Genomic DNA, 13,791 nt, shown 5'->3' on the forward strand with positions numbered 1-13,791 from the left:
AAGCCAGATGCAAAAGGTCACATATTATATGATTCCATTTACGTGAAATTACCAGACTAGGCAACCCTCTAGAGACAGAAGATCCATTATTGGTTGTCTAGGTCTGGGAGTGGGGCAGGGTCAGGGGAAGATGAGGGAGTGTTCATTGGCACCAGGAGGTTTTTTTGGCTTGGCATGAGCGGTGGTGATGAAAAGGTTCTACAATTGATTGTGATGATGGTTGTGCAACTTTCTAAATATATTAGAAACCATTGTACACTTTGAATAGATGAATTGTATGGTGTGTAAATAATATCTCATTAAATTTATCAAAAAAGTATATACTTTATGATTTATATTCAAATTTTAAAGCATGCAAAACAATATTACCTATTGCATGTATAAACACATGTTTGGAAAATGCAGGCAAGGGTGGTATTTGAAAACTGAAAATTTTGTGCTGTCACTCTGGCCTTTAGACAGGTCTGGGAGCTTGAAGAACATCTGTCCTGCAGGCAGGGGAAAGACAAAGTTCGGACAGCCATTGCCTCTGTGCAGGGAGGGAGGAGCCCAGAGAGAGGACCCAGGAGGCTTCAACCATTTCTTCAGAAGAAAAGTCAATACCACGAAGTGTTCAGATTAACTAAGAGTTTGTGGGTACATAAACATTTATTCTATTATCCTCTATATTTCTCTGTATGTTTAAAATACTTTCTAGTTTAAAAAGTTGTATATTTCAAGGCCCCAATCTCTTGAAGGCCATAGCAAATGCCCCCATCAGGGCTGCTTGTTGCGGAGAGCTGGTGGTTAAATATTTGCCAGCACACTGCTGAATCCAGTCCAAAAAAGCCTGCCCATTTTCACAAGGGCAAGTAGCTGAAAGAATCTTCAGGCTTTATTAGGAGGGAGTAGATCTACTTAAGCACATTCGGGATAAACCAAGGGCCACCTTATTTGGAGCAGTTGTCATCCCATTTTACTGAAAACTGGGTTTGTACTGTAATCACAGGAATTCCCACGAAGCACAAAGCAGAGGATTTTGGCCCTGTGAGCCCTGGCTGCCCGCCTGAGGCCAGCCTGTTCTAAGCCTCCTTAAGGAGTCCACACTGCATCAAAGTCCATGTCCCTGGGAACAGCGGCCTGCCAAAAACTTCCTGACCTGGAAGCAGAAAGTTTAAGAGCATTTCTGGTAACTGTTGGATTAAACCTCTGACTTCTGGGAGCAGGTTGCTGAAAGTGCTCAACTTTCTGAAATAGGCATGTAATTTGAAAGGTTAAATCAGATGCTTAATAACCTAACTGAAATATTCCAAAGCCAAGAACATCAAACACAATTAAAAAAAAAAAAAAGAACCTTCTCCTTCATCTGTCTTGTCCTTTTTAACACATTGGTAGTACCAGGGTTTAGTAGGCTTTTAATTTTTTGAAATAATTTAATCCAATGGCCGTGTTTGAGAGTACCATAGCAGTTTAAACAAAATTCATTCAAAATATATTAAAAGTAATCACTAGAAATTAAAAGCAGGCTTTCTCCATCACGTTCACCCAGATTTTGCTCTTCTATTGCATCTTCTTGCTTTCCCAGGGATTCAAAGTGGGAAAGAGAATAAGACGATGGACCAACATGAATAAATTGTATATAATGTTAACGAGTTTGAAGACCTTTCTGCTTTCCCCCATTATAAGAAGCTTCAGGCATTTGCCTACATTACATAAACTGTTTTGGGAGTTAATCCCTTTCCCCATGTGACTCATGATCGGTGCAGGTCCTTCCAGAGAGGATAAAAATACAATGGATTACGGCATTGCAGCGTCTGCAATTCTCAAGGAAGAAATGGCTTTAGACATTTATACAGCAAGCCTGGCGGCCGAGTGTGGGTGAGTGTGTCCGAAAGCAGTTGGAAATCGGACAGTTTGTGCTGCAATGCAAGGACAGGAAGCATTGCGAGTTTCTGCAGCCGTGGTTGGCTTGAGATAATACCATTGTATACCCAGCCCAGAGACCGCTCCCACTGCTGAGAGCCCGGGGCCTGGCGTCTGGCTCCTTGGCTGCGGGCCAGGCTGAGGTCCTGCCGTCTGAAGGCAGGGTGTGTGTCCCCTCCCAGGCGGTCCACACACACAGTGCCGGCCACACCTCACCTTCCAGAGGAAATCTGGCCAGAAAGCCAGACTTCATGACTTCTCCTTTATGAGCTTCCCCCACCCCCAGCCTTAGCCCGGCTTTTGTTTTCCACTGGGGTGCAGCGGCTGTATGCACGCTGCGCTCAGATTGAGATTTAAAGTCCCAGCAACGCAGGAGCTGATGACAGGGTTATTGGAAAGATACAATATCTCCCTGTGCCCTGCTGCCTCTGCGGTCAGCGCTGGGCCCGGCTCTCATCACTCTCCAAGCTGTCCTCTCACGGAGCCCTTCCACCGGGCAAGAGCAAGAGTACTTACCAAGGACTATTTTAGACGCATTTAGCAGCAATATTGTTTGATTTTAACTGGACATTGTTCTAAACACACAAAAGAGTTCAAGGATGTGGCCACTGGGTTTTGTTCTTCTCCATCCCCCCTCGTCCGCCACCCCCCACCCCCACCCCGCCCCAAGAGCTGTCAGGTTTCTCTGGGAAAATGGGATGAAAATATTTGGGGACATTTCCACAATAAAACACTCTAAAAATTTTTTAAAGATTTCCTTTCTAGTTTTGTCAGGATTGTAACTCAAATCCGCAGAAGTCAGGAAATTCCAAATTTATGTTGACACTTTCCCCTTAAAACCCTCATCAGATGATAAACAGTGTAAAAATCTGTTTCCATCCAAATGTTTCCAATGTTAACACCGGGTGCCAGTTACTCCCTGTGCAATGGTGCTTCAGGGCAAGAAGGAATGGCCCTTTAAGCTGGGATATGGGTCCCAGGGTCCAGAGTCTGCCACCTGCTAACACAGGGAATTCCCTATTCTTGTATTGGAAAATGTATTACGAAAATAAAATAAATTTTAAAAGGAAGTAAGTATTTCAGATGGAGAGTTTTCTAAATTTCTTAGTAAAGAAAATGAAATAATTCAGGTAGTTTGGTTCCCTGATTTAATTTTTTTTTTTTTTTTTTTTGAGAAGGAGTTTCGCTTTTGTTGCCCATGCTGGAGTACAATGGTGCAATCTCAGCTCACTGCAGTCTCCGCCTCCTGAGTAGCTGGGACTACAGGCGCCCACCACCATGCTCAGCTAATTTTTGTATTTTTAGTGGAGACAGGGTTTCACCATGTTAGCCAGGATGGTCTCGATCTCTTGACCTTATGATCTACCCGCCTCAGCCTCCCAAAGAGCTGGGATTACAGGTGTGAGCCACCGCACCCAACCTGATTTAATTTTTACACATGGAAAGGAGTTATGTTTAAAGACAGAAGAAAACAAAAAGGTGGTGGTGTGCTTCTCAAGGTGGAAACGCACTCCACTTCCGGCTCTGACAGCCGTGAGCTGTGTGATGCACGCAAATCCTTGGCAGTGTCCTCATCTATGAAACAGACGATGGTGAGAGTATCTCCCTCATTGGTAACTAGAGATGAAATGAGATAATGCATGTTACCATAAGAAAACATTTCTAAAAATTCCTCTATAAATAGAGAAAATAATCATAATATTCACAACATTAAGGAAAATCAACAGTTGGCATGAGCTTCAGAGAAACATTCCAATATGCTTTAGATATGAGCAGAAAGCACCAGGGAAAATAAAATCTTAGGGATCAAGGTTTGCAAGAAATGTACTTTTAGTAGACATTTCTAAGGTCACAGAAATTATACTGACAGAGAAAGGCAGTGACAGACGCAAAACAAAAAATCAACCCCCTCTGTCCAGGGCCTGAGAAACCCATGGAGCTCCAGCTAAGTTTAAAAAAAAGAGAGAGAGAGAGAGTATGTGGTTTCCAAGTCAGAATCAAAAAAGCAAACCATGGCCAGGCACGGTGGCTCACACCTGTAATCCCAGCACTCTGGGAGGCTGAGGCAGGCGGATCACCTGAGGTCAGGAGTTAGAGACCAGCCTGGCCAATATGGTGAAGCCCTGAAGCCCTGTCTCTACTTAAAAAAAAAAAAAAAAAAACCTGGGCGTGGTGGCACACACCTGTGATCCCAGCTACTTGGGAGGCTAAGGCAGGAGAATTGCTTGAACATGGGAGGCAGAGGTTGCAGTGAACCAAGATCATGCCACTGAACTCCAGCCTGGGCAACAGAGCAAGACTCTGTTTCAAAAAAAAAAGCAAACCACAAAAAAAATCAGATGGATCTTCTAGGAGATGCAGGCAGCAGCTGGGAAAAGATCCTAGTTACAGATGATCAAGGAAAACAACAGCTCTAGGAAGAGAATAGCACATGCTCCAGCCAAGGCAAGGCCTCTTTCCTCCTCTCCCAGCTTTGTGGCCATGGTGAGCTGGAATCTGTGAGCCCAGGCCTGCAACCCAGTCGAAGGGAAGCCGTGCTCCAACAGCATGGAGAATGCTGACACAGTGGAACTCCCACTGATGCTCTCTGGTGACCCAGGGAAATTAAGAACTTTTTTAAAAACTAAGGCATGATAAGGGAAGTCTTAGAGAACTGACAAAGGCTAACACATCGTCTCTCATGCTAAACTTGAAAAAAAGGACAGTTCTGGACATTGAACGGAGAGATTAGCTTAATTTTCCTATCTGTAAGGATATCATATTTAAAAGTCATCTATCAATACACAACCAAGAAAACTGTGGGAAGAGGAAACCATTCCAAACCAATTTCATTTCCGTCTATGATAGACGGTGAGGCCATGTCATAACAGCAGAACAATGGACGTGGGATCCGAGGAAACCTGTCCCCCGACGTGCTCCCGGGTAGGTCTGGCATGTGGAGTGGGAGCGGACCAGATGGGCCTTCCTCTTCCCCAGCTCTCAGGCCTGACCCTTCTCCCTCCCACCTGCCAGCCCGGGCTACTTCTTCCCCAACTCACTCTCCTGATGCTGTTTGCACCAGGATATTTCCCGATCCAACAGGGTCTGTTGTTTTCCAGGTTTCAGTGCAGTACAGATTCTGTGGGAAAACATGGGTAGGATTTGGAGGCAGGACGAATGGATGGATGCATAGCTTTGTCATTCATTTACCATGTGGACTTGGGCGAGCCACTGACCCTTTCTGACTTAGATATCCTCTCTTATCAAAGGGGGATCAAAATACCATCCTACCGTGATTACCATGAGGATTAGACATCACAGATGGCTGTAGTGTGTGGGTCGATACATGTTTCATTTATTCTCAACAATTGATTTTACCTCTTCATCTCTGGGTTTTATCTGAGTCCTAGACCTTTATTGAAAGGTATGTTTATCCTTCCAAAAGTAACTTAATAACTTGATTTGTTAGGTTTTTGGTTCTCTCTATGGACCCCTGCCACTACCATACAGTTTGGATCAGCCCCCAAGCTCCTCCCTGAGGCCCAGAATGTTGGTGAAAGGAAGTGTATCCTGCTCCCAGCCAGTCCCATCCTGCAGCGGGGGCCTTTCATCCCTTCCTCTCTGCATTCTTTATCTCCTTTCTTCCTTTTTTCTTCTTCTTTTTCCTTCTTTTCTCATTCCTAGGTCTTGATGTTGACAATGAGGAAACTCAAAGAGGCTACAAGCTTGTATCTGAGACCAAGCTCATTGTCAAGGCTGGTTTTTCCAGAGAATCAACTGACAACAACATTTCAATGCCTATTTGGATAAAATTGGAGTCGAAAAACGAGTTAGTACTCTGTCTCTCTCTGCTTTTGTCTGCCCTTTTGCATCTGACCCTGAGTTGACTTGGCCTCAGGTCCTTGATATGATACACGTGGCTGTCCACAGAGCTGGTAAATATTTGCCTGTGCAGAGGGGAGGACATGGCAGTTTCTGCATAGAGTACGTGATGAGGCAACTCATCTCTCTAGGTCCATAGTGTGAAACAAACAATGGCAGTGAGCGAGGGTGGCATGCTATCAGTTAGGTTCAGAGGAGGGGTGTACTGATGGCTGGGGTCACTGGACTCCATCTCTGAGCCTCTTGGAGTGACCAGTGAGGGCAGGTTGCTTTCTGCCCTGGGTGTTGGTTCTTGACTTGATTCTACCATCCTCCATCCCCGAAAGAGCTATAGGAGCATGCCAATTTTCCCCAAAGGGCTTAAGAATCAAATGTGTCCATTGCTTTCTCATTATTCGTGGTCTGCTTGTTATCTTCAACCCCTAACTCTCTGCTAAAAGAAAAGAAAGGTGGTTGGGAAGACATGGTCAGAGGAATAGATGGAGAAGCAGATATGCCAGGGAGAAGCAGGACTGGGCAGCTGGTAAATGCCAGGAGAGGGCAATGCCAGTGTAGGAAACTGCCCCCAAATTATAGTCTGAGACCCCAGGAATAACTTTGCTGCTGAAGAAAAGGAAAATTAGTATGGCTTCCAATGAACCAGCATCATTTCCTTGACTTAAACTATCCAGATTTCAGCCAGGTGCAGTGGCGCACACCTATAATCCCAGCACTTTGGGAGGCAGAGGTGGGCGGATCACCTGAGGTCAGGAGTTCGAGACTAGCCTGACTAACATGGTGAAACCCCGTCTCTACTAAATAAAAAAAATTAGCTGGGTGTGGTGGCAGATGCCTGTAATACCAGCTACTCAGGAGGCTGAGGCAGGAGAATTGCTTGAAACTGGGAGGCAGAGATTGCAGTGAGCCGAGATCACACCATTGCACTCCAGCCTGGGCAACAAGAGCAAAACTACATCTCAAAAACAAAAACAAAGAAACAAAAAACTATCCAGATTTCTGTTCTATTATCCCTTTCAGTTTGGGCAAAGTGGGTCTCAGATATAAATGGAATTGGCAAACTGAACCTTCAGCATATTTGAGCAAATCACTCACCTCTTTCAGCTTCCCAGGACAGTACAATATTAGTTTATCATAAAATTACTTCTGGCAAAAAAGAAAACCTAAGTCAGCACTACTAGGCATTGCTGGTAGACATACATTCTACCGTGGCAAACATAAAATAAAACAAATAACAGTGCTTCGTCCCAACCAAAATGGTGCATTATTATATAGATACATTTGTTCACAATTAACGATATGTAAAGGATATATGTAAAACATCCTTTTGATATTTTAGCTTGAGGCAGGAGATAAGGAAAGGAGTAAACAAAAATTCAGATGCCACAAATTGGATCCATTCTAATGAAGAGCACATCATAAGCTCAAGTCAGTTGATTTAATTATTATGTATACAGCAGTATCGCTAGTATACTTGTGTGACATGTCTTCTTGGCAGGTAGCACAGCCTGTAGGAAGCATTTGGAATAGAGATTAGGCCTACGGGCTGTGGGCTCAGACTGTCTGGGTTAGAATACTGCCTCTGCCACTTTTCACTTTCTATCTGTGTGACTTTGGACAAGTTGTTTAATCTCTCTGTGCCTCAGTTTCCTTATATGTAAGATGCAATGAGTACTAGCACCTCCCTCATAGAGAAGCTATGAGAATTCAGGGCAATAATCCAAACCGATCATTGAGGACAGTGCCTGTTACAGAGAAGAAAGTAAAGCTGAATAATAACATCGTATTATAAAATGATTTATAGTACATACGCTAAAAGCTGCATGGGTGTCAGCTACATTTATAATCATCATTAATAATATTTATTGAATACCACACTTAAAGCAATATCCAAGGTACAAAAAAGTCGAGAGAGAGAACATTTATATTAAAAAAATTAATAAAAGCAGTAGGGTGGTTCTTCAAAAAACTAAATATAAAATTATCATATGATCTAGCAATCCCACTTGTGGGTATATACCCAAAATAAATCAAAGCAGGGATTCAAAGAGATATTTGTACATTCATGTTCAAGACAGCATTATTCGCAGCTGCCAAAAGGTAGAAAGTAACCCAAGTGGCTGGCCATCAACAGATGGATAAGCAAAATGTGATACGGACATAGGATGGAATATTATTCATCCTTAAAAAGAAACAGAATTCAGGCTGGGCACGGTGGCTGACACCTGTAATACCAGCACTTTGGGAGGCCAAGGCGGGCAGATCATAAGGTCAGGAGTTTGAGACCAGCCTGGCCGATATGGTGAAATCCCATCTCTACTAAAAATACAAAAATTAGCCAGGCGTGGTGGCGCCCACGTGTAGTCCCAGCTACTTGGGAGGCTGAGGCAGAAGAATCTCTTGAACTCAGGAGGCAGAGGTTGTAGTGAGCCGAGATTGCACCACTGCACTCCAGCCCGGGTGACAGAGCGACACTCCGTCTCAAAAAAAAAAAAAAAAAAAGAAAAAGAAAAAAGTAACAGAATTCTGACACATATTACAATGCAGATAAACGTTGAAGACATTATGCTAAGTGAAATAAGTCAGTCACTATACGACAAATGCAGTAAGCCTCTACTTACGTGATGACTCTAGAGTGGTCAAACTCATAGAGACAGAAAGTAGAATAGTGGATGCCAGGGCCTGTGGGGGAGAGTGAATAGGGAGTTATTGTTTAAAAAGAAGAGAATTCCATTTAGGATGACGAAAAGAATTTTGGTAGTAATGGTGGTGATAGTTGCACAATAACGTGAATGTACTAAATGCCACTGAATTGTACACTCAAAAATGGTTAACATGCTAAGTTTATGTGATGTATATTTTACCATAATGAATAGATTGATAGATAAATAAGAGATAGGCTAATTAGATACAATCTGGAATAAAAACTCAAAACTCATTTTCTCATAATATTAATAGTATCTTGGGTTTGCTTCTTATGAAAGCTGAGCCCTTGAGAAAGTTATTTTAGCCCTTGAGAAAGTTATTTCAATTTCATCATCTATAAAGTACAAATAATAGGAATATCTACTCCATAAATTCATTGTGAGGAATAAATGAGATAGTGAATACAAAAATATAGAGTCTAAAACAATCCTCAGAGTAAATACCCAGTAACTATTAACAGTTATTTAATTTTCATCTACAAAAATAAAGGACTAAGTTCCAAATTTCAAAACTGAAGAGAAAGGCTAGTATTCATTAATACTACAAGCAAAATCAGGTTTATTCACTCCCGTCTGAAAACCTGTTTTATCTGGCAAATACAATGGATGATGGGGCAGGAGGGAGACTGTGATGGGAGGAACTTACTATTCATGAAATAAGGTACCTAAAGTAGTAGAGAGAAACTAAAACTCCACAATACCAAGTAAATAAAGTTAATAAATTTGAAGAGTTTTCAGTGTCATGCTCATTATGGATTTCATCACTTTATTAAAGAAGTCTCCATTTGAAAGACCAGCCAGGCTTGCAAACCTCTACAAACCCCTCCTCTCCCCATCTTCTCTATTCCTGATAATAGTGGCTCAAAATCACCCACCTTTATAGCCAGAAACAAAAAGCTCTTCTGGTTCCCTGTTTTCCTCAGCCCCCATCCAATCTGCCAGCTAGTTCCTATCTTTAAGATCTAGCTGCCTCCAAACCTCCCCAAATGCATCTTCTTCTGCGTCTTCACCATCAGCAGCATCTCCTGCCTGGACAACGGAGGGACCCTGACTGCTCCATCTGCATCCACCCTGCCCCCAACCCCCATTACCACACAGAAGCCAGGGTAGGTTTTTTTTGGTTTAATTTTTTTATTATGGCAAAATACACCTAACATAAAATTGATCATCTTAGTCATTTTTAAGTGTACAGTTCAGTGACGTTAAGTACATTCACATTGTTGTAGAATCATCATCACCAGTCATCTCCAGATCTTTTTTAAAATTTATTTTTAATTTGTATGGATGCATAATGCATAATATTTATAGGGTACATGTGATATTTTGATACAAGAGTACGATGCGCAATGATCAAAACTGGGTACTTGGGATAACCATTACCACAAACATTGATCATTTCTTTGTGTTGGTAACACTCCAAATCTCTTCTAGCGATTCTGAAATACGCAGTAAATTATTGTTATAGAACTTTTTCATTTTCCCAAACTGAAACTGTGTACCAATGAAACACTTACCAAGGCCCCCTGCCCTAAGCCCTTGGAAAGCGTTCTCCTTCCTGTCTCTATGAATGTGACTATTCCAGATAGCTCATGTAAATGGAATCATACAGTATTCAAGTTTTTGTAACTGGCTGATTTCACTCAGAATAATTTCTAAGTTTCATCCACAGTGTAGCATGTGACAAAATTTCCTTCCCTTTTAAGGATGAATAATACTCCACTGTATGTCTTATCACATTTTGTTTAGGATAATACTTTTTAAACATAAAACAGTGACAACATAATAAACACTTCCTACTTACTATGTTAGTCCATGGAATCCTTAAAGCTACCCTTTTTGCAGCCAAAGAAACCAAGACGCAGAAAAGTGAAGGGACCTACCCAAGATGGAGCATCTTGTAAACATGGAGCTGGGATTCACACGTGGGCAAGCCCCTAGAACTTTTTTTTTTTTTTTAAGACAAGGTCCCCCTCTGTCACCCAGGCGGGAGTGCAGTGGCGCCATCTCTGCTCATTGCTGCCTCGCCCCTGGGCTCAGATGATCCTGCCGCCTCAGCCTCCCAGCCTCCCGAGCAGCTGGGACCACAGGTGCTCGCCACCACGCCCAGCTAATTTTTGTATTTTTAGTAGAGATGGGGTTTCGCCATGTCGCCCGGCTACTTTTAATCCTAGATCCGCACAACCTCCTTCTCGGACAGCCCTCCACAAAGCCCTGCCCAGGTCCCAAATACCAAGCACGGCGTCCAGACTCCTCCCCAGGCCTGCTTTTTCAGTCCCCTGGGGTGCTGGCTCCCCGGGCTCACTCCCCTTCAACACAAGGCCCTCCCTGGCCGCACTCACCTCGCGCGCCCTGGGCTGGGCGCTCCACGTCTCCCCAGGGCCCGCCTTCTCACCAGGGTCCTTTCCGGAGGCCAGGCCCTGCTGAGATCCTGGTGCCTTCCCTCCGCTCCAGCTGAACTCCCAGAGTATCCCTCACTCATCTTGCGGACATCGTGTGTGTCTCTCCCTTTCTCTCTCGCCCGTGGGCACATCCTCAGCACCAGAGAGGATCCTCGCTACCAGTGGAAATCCTGAATTATGGGTTGAAAAAAATGTTCAAAAAATAAAGCTGTCACTTCTGTAACATTCAGATTATTCACCTGTGCTACGCCTGGCTATCTAGTTACTTAATTGACAATCCCTTTTTAAAAAGTTGACTTCCTTGTTTTTGAGAACAGCCCCTTTGGTGTTGTTTTCAGCTGTGTTTTGATAATCTGGGTGTTCAGAAGAAGAGCAAATTTTTAAAGATAAACTCTTTTTATTTTCTGACATGAGTTCTTCAAGTGGAGTAAACTTTATGTAATTTAAATAAAGTGAGGAATTTCTCATTTCTGTGGCTCAATAGGAAATACTTTAAATCAGAAATGATTTCATGTTCTGTGTTACATTTAATTCCTTCTAATAATTATAAACTCTTAGAACTGGAAGCTACCTACTTTTATGCGCTACAGCTTGTCATGCAACGTATGCATGTCTCTCTCTTTTTTTTTTTTTTTTTTTTTCTTGAGATGGAGTCTTGCTCTTGTTGCCCAGGCCGGAGTGCAATGGCGTGATCTCGGCTTACCGCAACCTCCGCCTCCCGGGTTCAAGCGATTCTCGTGCCTCAGCCTCCTAAGTAGCTGGAGTTACAGGCATGCGCCACCACGCCCGGCTAATTTTTGTGTTATTAGTAGAGATGGGGTTTCTCCATGTTGGTCAGGCTGCTCTTGAATTCCCCACCTCAGGTGATTCGCCCGCCTTGGCCTCCCAAAGTGCAGGGATTACAGGCGTGAGCCACCACGCCCAGCCTGCATGTCTGTTTTCATGGTAACCGCAGCAGATGACATTTATCCTAAGTTTAAATTCCTCCTGCAATGAAAACTCCACTATTCATTATGTAGCCCATTCTGTCATTGGACTGGTCTATTTAACTTGCTTATTTTGAAAACATTTACTGAAGCCGGGCGTGATGGCTCACGCCTGTAATCCCAGCACTTTGGGAGGCCAAGACGGGCGGATCACCTGAGGTCAGGGGTTCAAGACCAGCCTGGCCAAAATGGTGAAGCCTGGTCTCTACTAAAAATACAAAATATTAGCTGGGCTTCTTGGCAGACGCCTTTAATGGAGGCTAAGGCAGGAAAATTGCTTGAACCCGGGAGGCGGAGGTTGCAGTGAGCCAAGATGGCGCCATTGCACTCCAGCCTGGGCAACAAGAGCAAAACTCCATCTCAAAAAAAAAAAAAAAAAGGAAAATATTTACTGAGTGTCTTTAATGTACCTCAGCTCTGTGTTTGACTCGGGAAGGACACAATACAGTTCTTGCCGTTAAGGAGTTTATCCAGGTCAGCACTGCTTAACAGAGCTTGCTGAGATATTCTAGAATCTGTGTTGCCCAATATGGCAGCAACAACCACATTTTAAGTGTTTGGTCACTATGTGTGGTTATGGTACCTGAGTACTGTCTCCCACAGTCTAGAAGACAGATTCACACAAGTCAGCAAATAGGATAAAAATGTTGCAGCCACTACCATTTTAGAGGGCACAGTGGGCTGGTTGGGAAGCAGACCATGGCCTGGCTTACTTGGAAAGTGAGGAAGGCCGGCTTCCTAGAAGGATGGGCAGGTGCTGAAGATGTGCAGGAGCTCTGTGAGGAAGACAGGCTGGAGGCAGGGGGAGAAAGTGCTCCAGCAAAGGCACAGAGGCTCGGAGAAGTCAGCAACGTTGGACTCTCAGAGGCTGGTGCAGAGGATCAGAAAGGGGAAGACAAAATCAAAGGCCAAAGAATGTGCAGTACTCACACGATGAATGAATGGCCTGGGGCTAGCCAGCAGAGTTAATGGAAAGTTCATCCTCTGTGGTGTCAAAATCGGATTTCTGTAATTGTATCCATAAGAACTAATTTTTCCATTTTTCTTTTGGAGCAACAAAGAAAAAAAATTTACTCTCTCTTATAACCCAGTTCTTCAAAAAGTCATCTGAAAGTCACACATAACAACATTTCTGACACCAGCGGACTGCATATATGATGGTGGTTCCATAAGATTATAATGGAGCTGTGTACATCTATTATCTTTTGTACCATATTTTTACTGCACATTTTCTATGTTTAGCTATGTTTATATACAAATATTTACCATTGTGTTACAATCACCTACTACTATTTAGTACAGTCACATGTACTGTAGGTTTGTAGCTTAGGAGCAATAGACTATACCATACAGCCTAGTGAGTAGTAGGCTCGGCCTGGGTTTGTGAAAGTACACCCTGTGATGTTCCCACAATGACAGAATCACTTCATGATGCATTTCTCAGAATGTATCACCAGCGTTGACACAGGACTACACAGGTAGGCCTCTACCTTGTTTCTTGTCCCTTTCCTCCTTTGTCCTAATCATCACTAGTTCTTGACACAACAAGGTTTCTAGACCCTTGCCTTTCTAGGCACCCAATCTAAAGCCCTTGTCATTGATCAATGTCTTCTTAAAACTCTCCAGAGCGTAAATTTTGTAGATTTTGGGATTTCAGAAGTGGCCTGATCCTTGCAGAATAGGACGATAGAACACATTCTAGATTAATAAAGGTATAATATGCCTAAGACACCCATTTTCTGAGAACAGCTTCAGCAAGCTAGTCTAGAGGAACTTACACATCAGAAGGATAGGTTCTCCATAATAGAAATGAATGCACAAGATATAGTCATAATATGACCCAAACGTGTTTTAGATTTCAAATGTTTTATTCTCATCCCTAAAGTGAGTTTAGCAATATCCTGATTCTAAAAGAAAAATCTGTAATATACAAGTGTGTGT

The 13,791-nt window shown here is 43.1% G+C and overlaps 1 long non-coding RNA gene across 1 annotated transcript; it reads right to left on the bottom strand.

Annotated features, from left to right (window-relative positions):
* Window positions 1–2,946: 2,946 nt before the first annotated feature.
* LOC129524167 (uncharacterized) lies at window positions 2,947–11,028 on the bottom strand. The gene is made up of 3 exons (XR_008667870.2): window positions 10,805–11,028; window positions 8,382–8,442; window positions 2,947–3,519 (listed from the first exon to the last, which is right to left on the bottom strand). It is a non-coding gene; the product is annotated as an uncharacterized lncRNA (long non-coding RNA).
* Between the last annotated feature and the right edge of the window lie 2,763 nt (window positions 11,029–13,791).

This window comes from Gorilla gorilla, chromosome 7 (genome assembly GCF_029281585.2).
Source record: "Gorilla gorilla gorilla isolate KB3781 chromosome 7, NHGRI_mGorGor1-v2.1_pri, whole genome shotgun sequence".
NCBI lineage: Eukaryota > Metazoa > Chordata > Mammalia > Primates > Hominidae > Gorilla > Gorilla gorilla.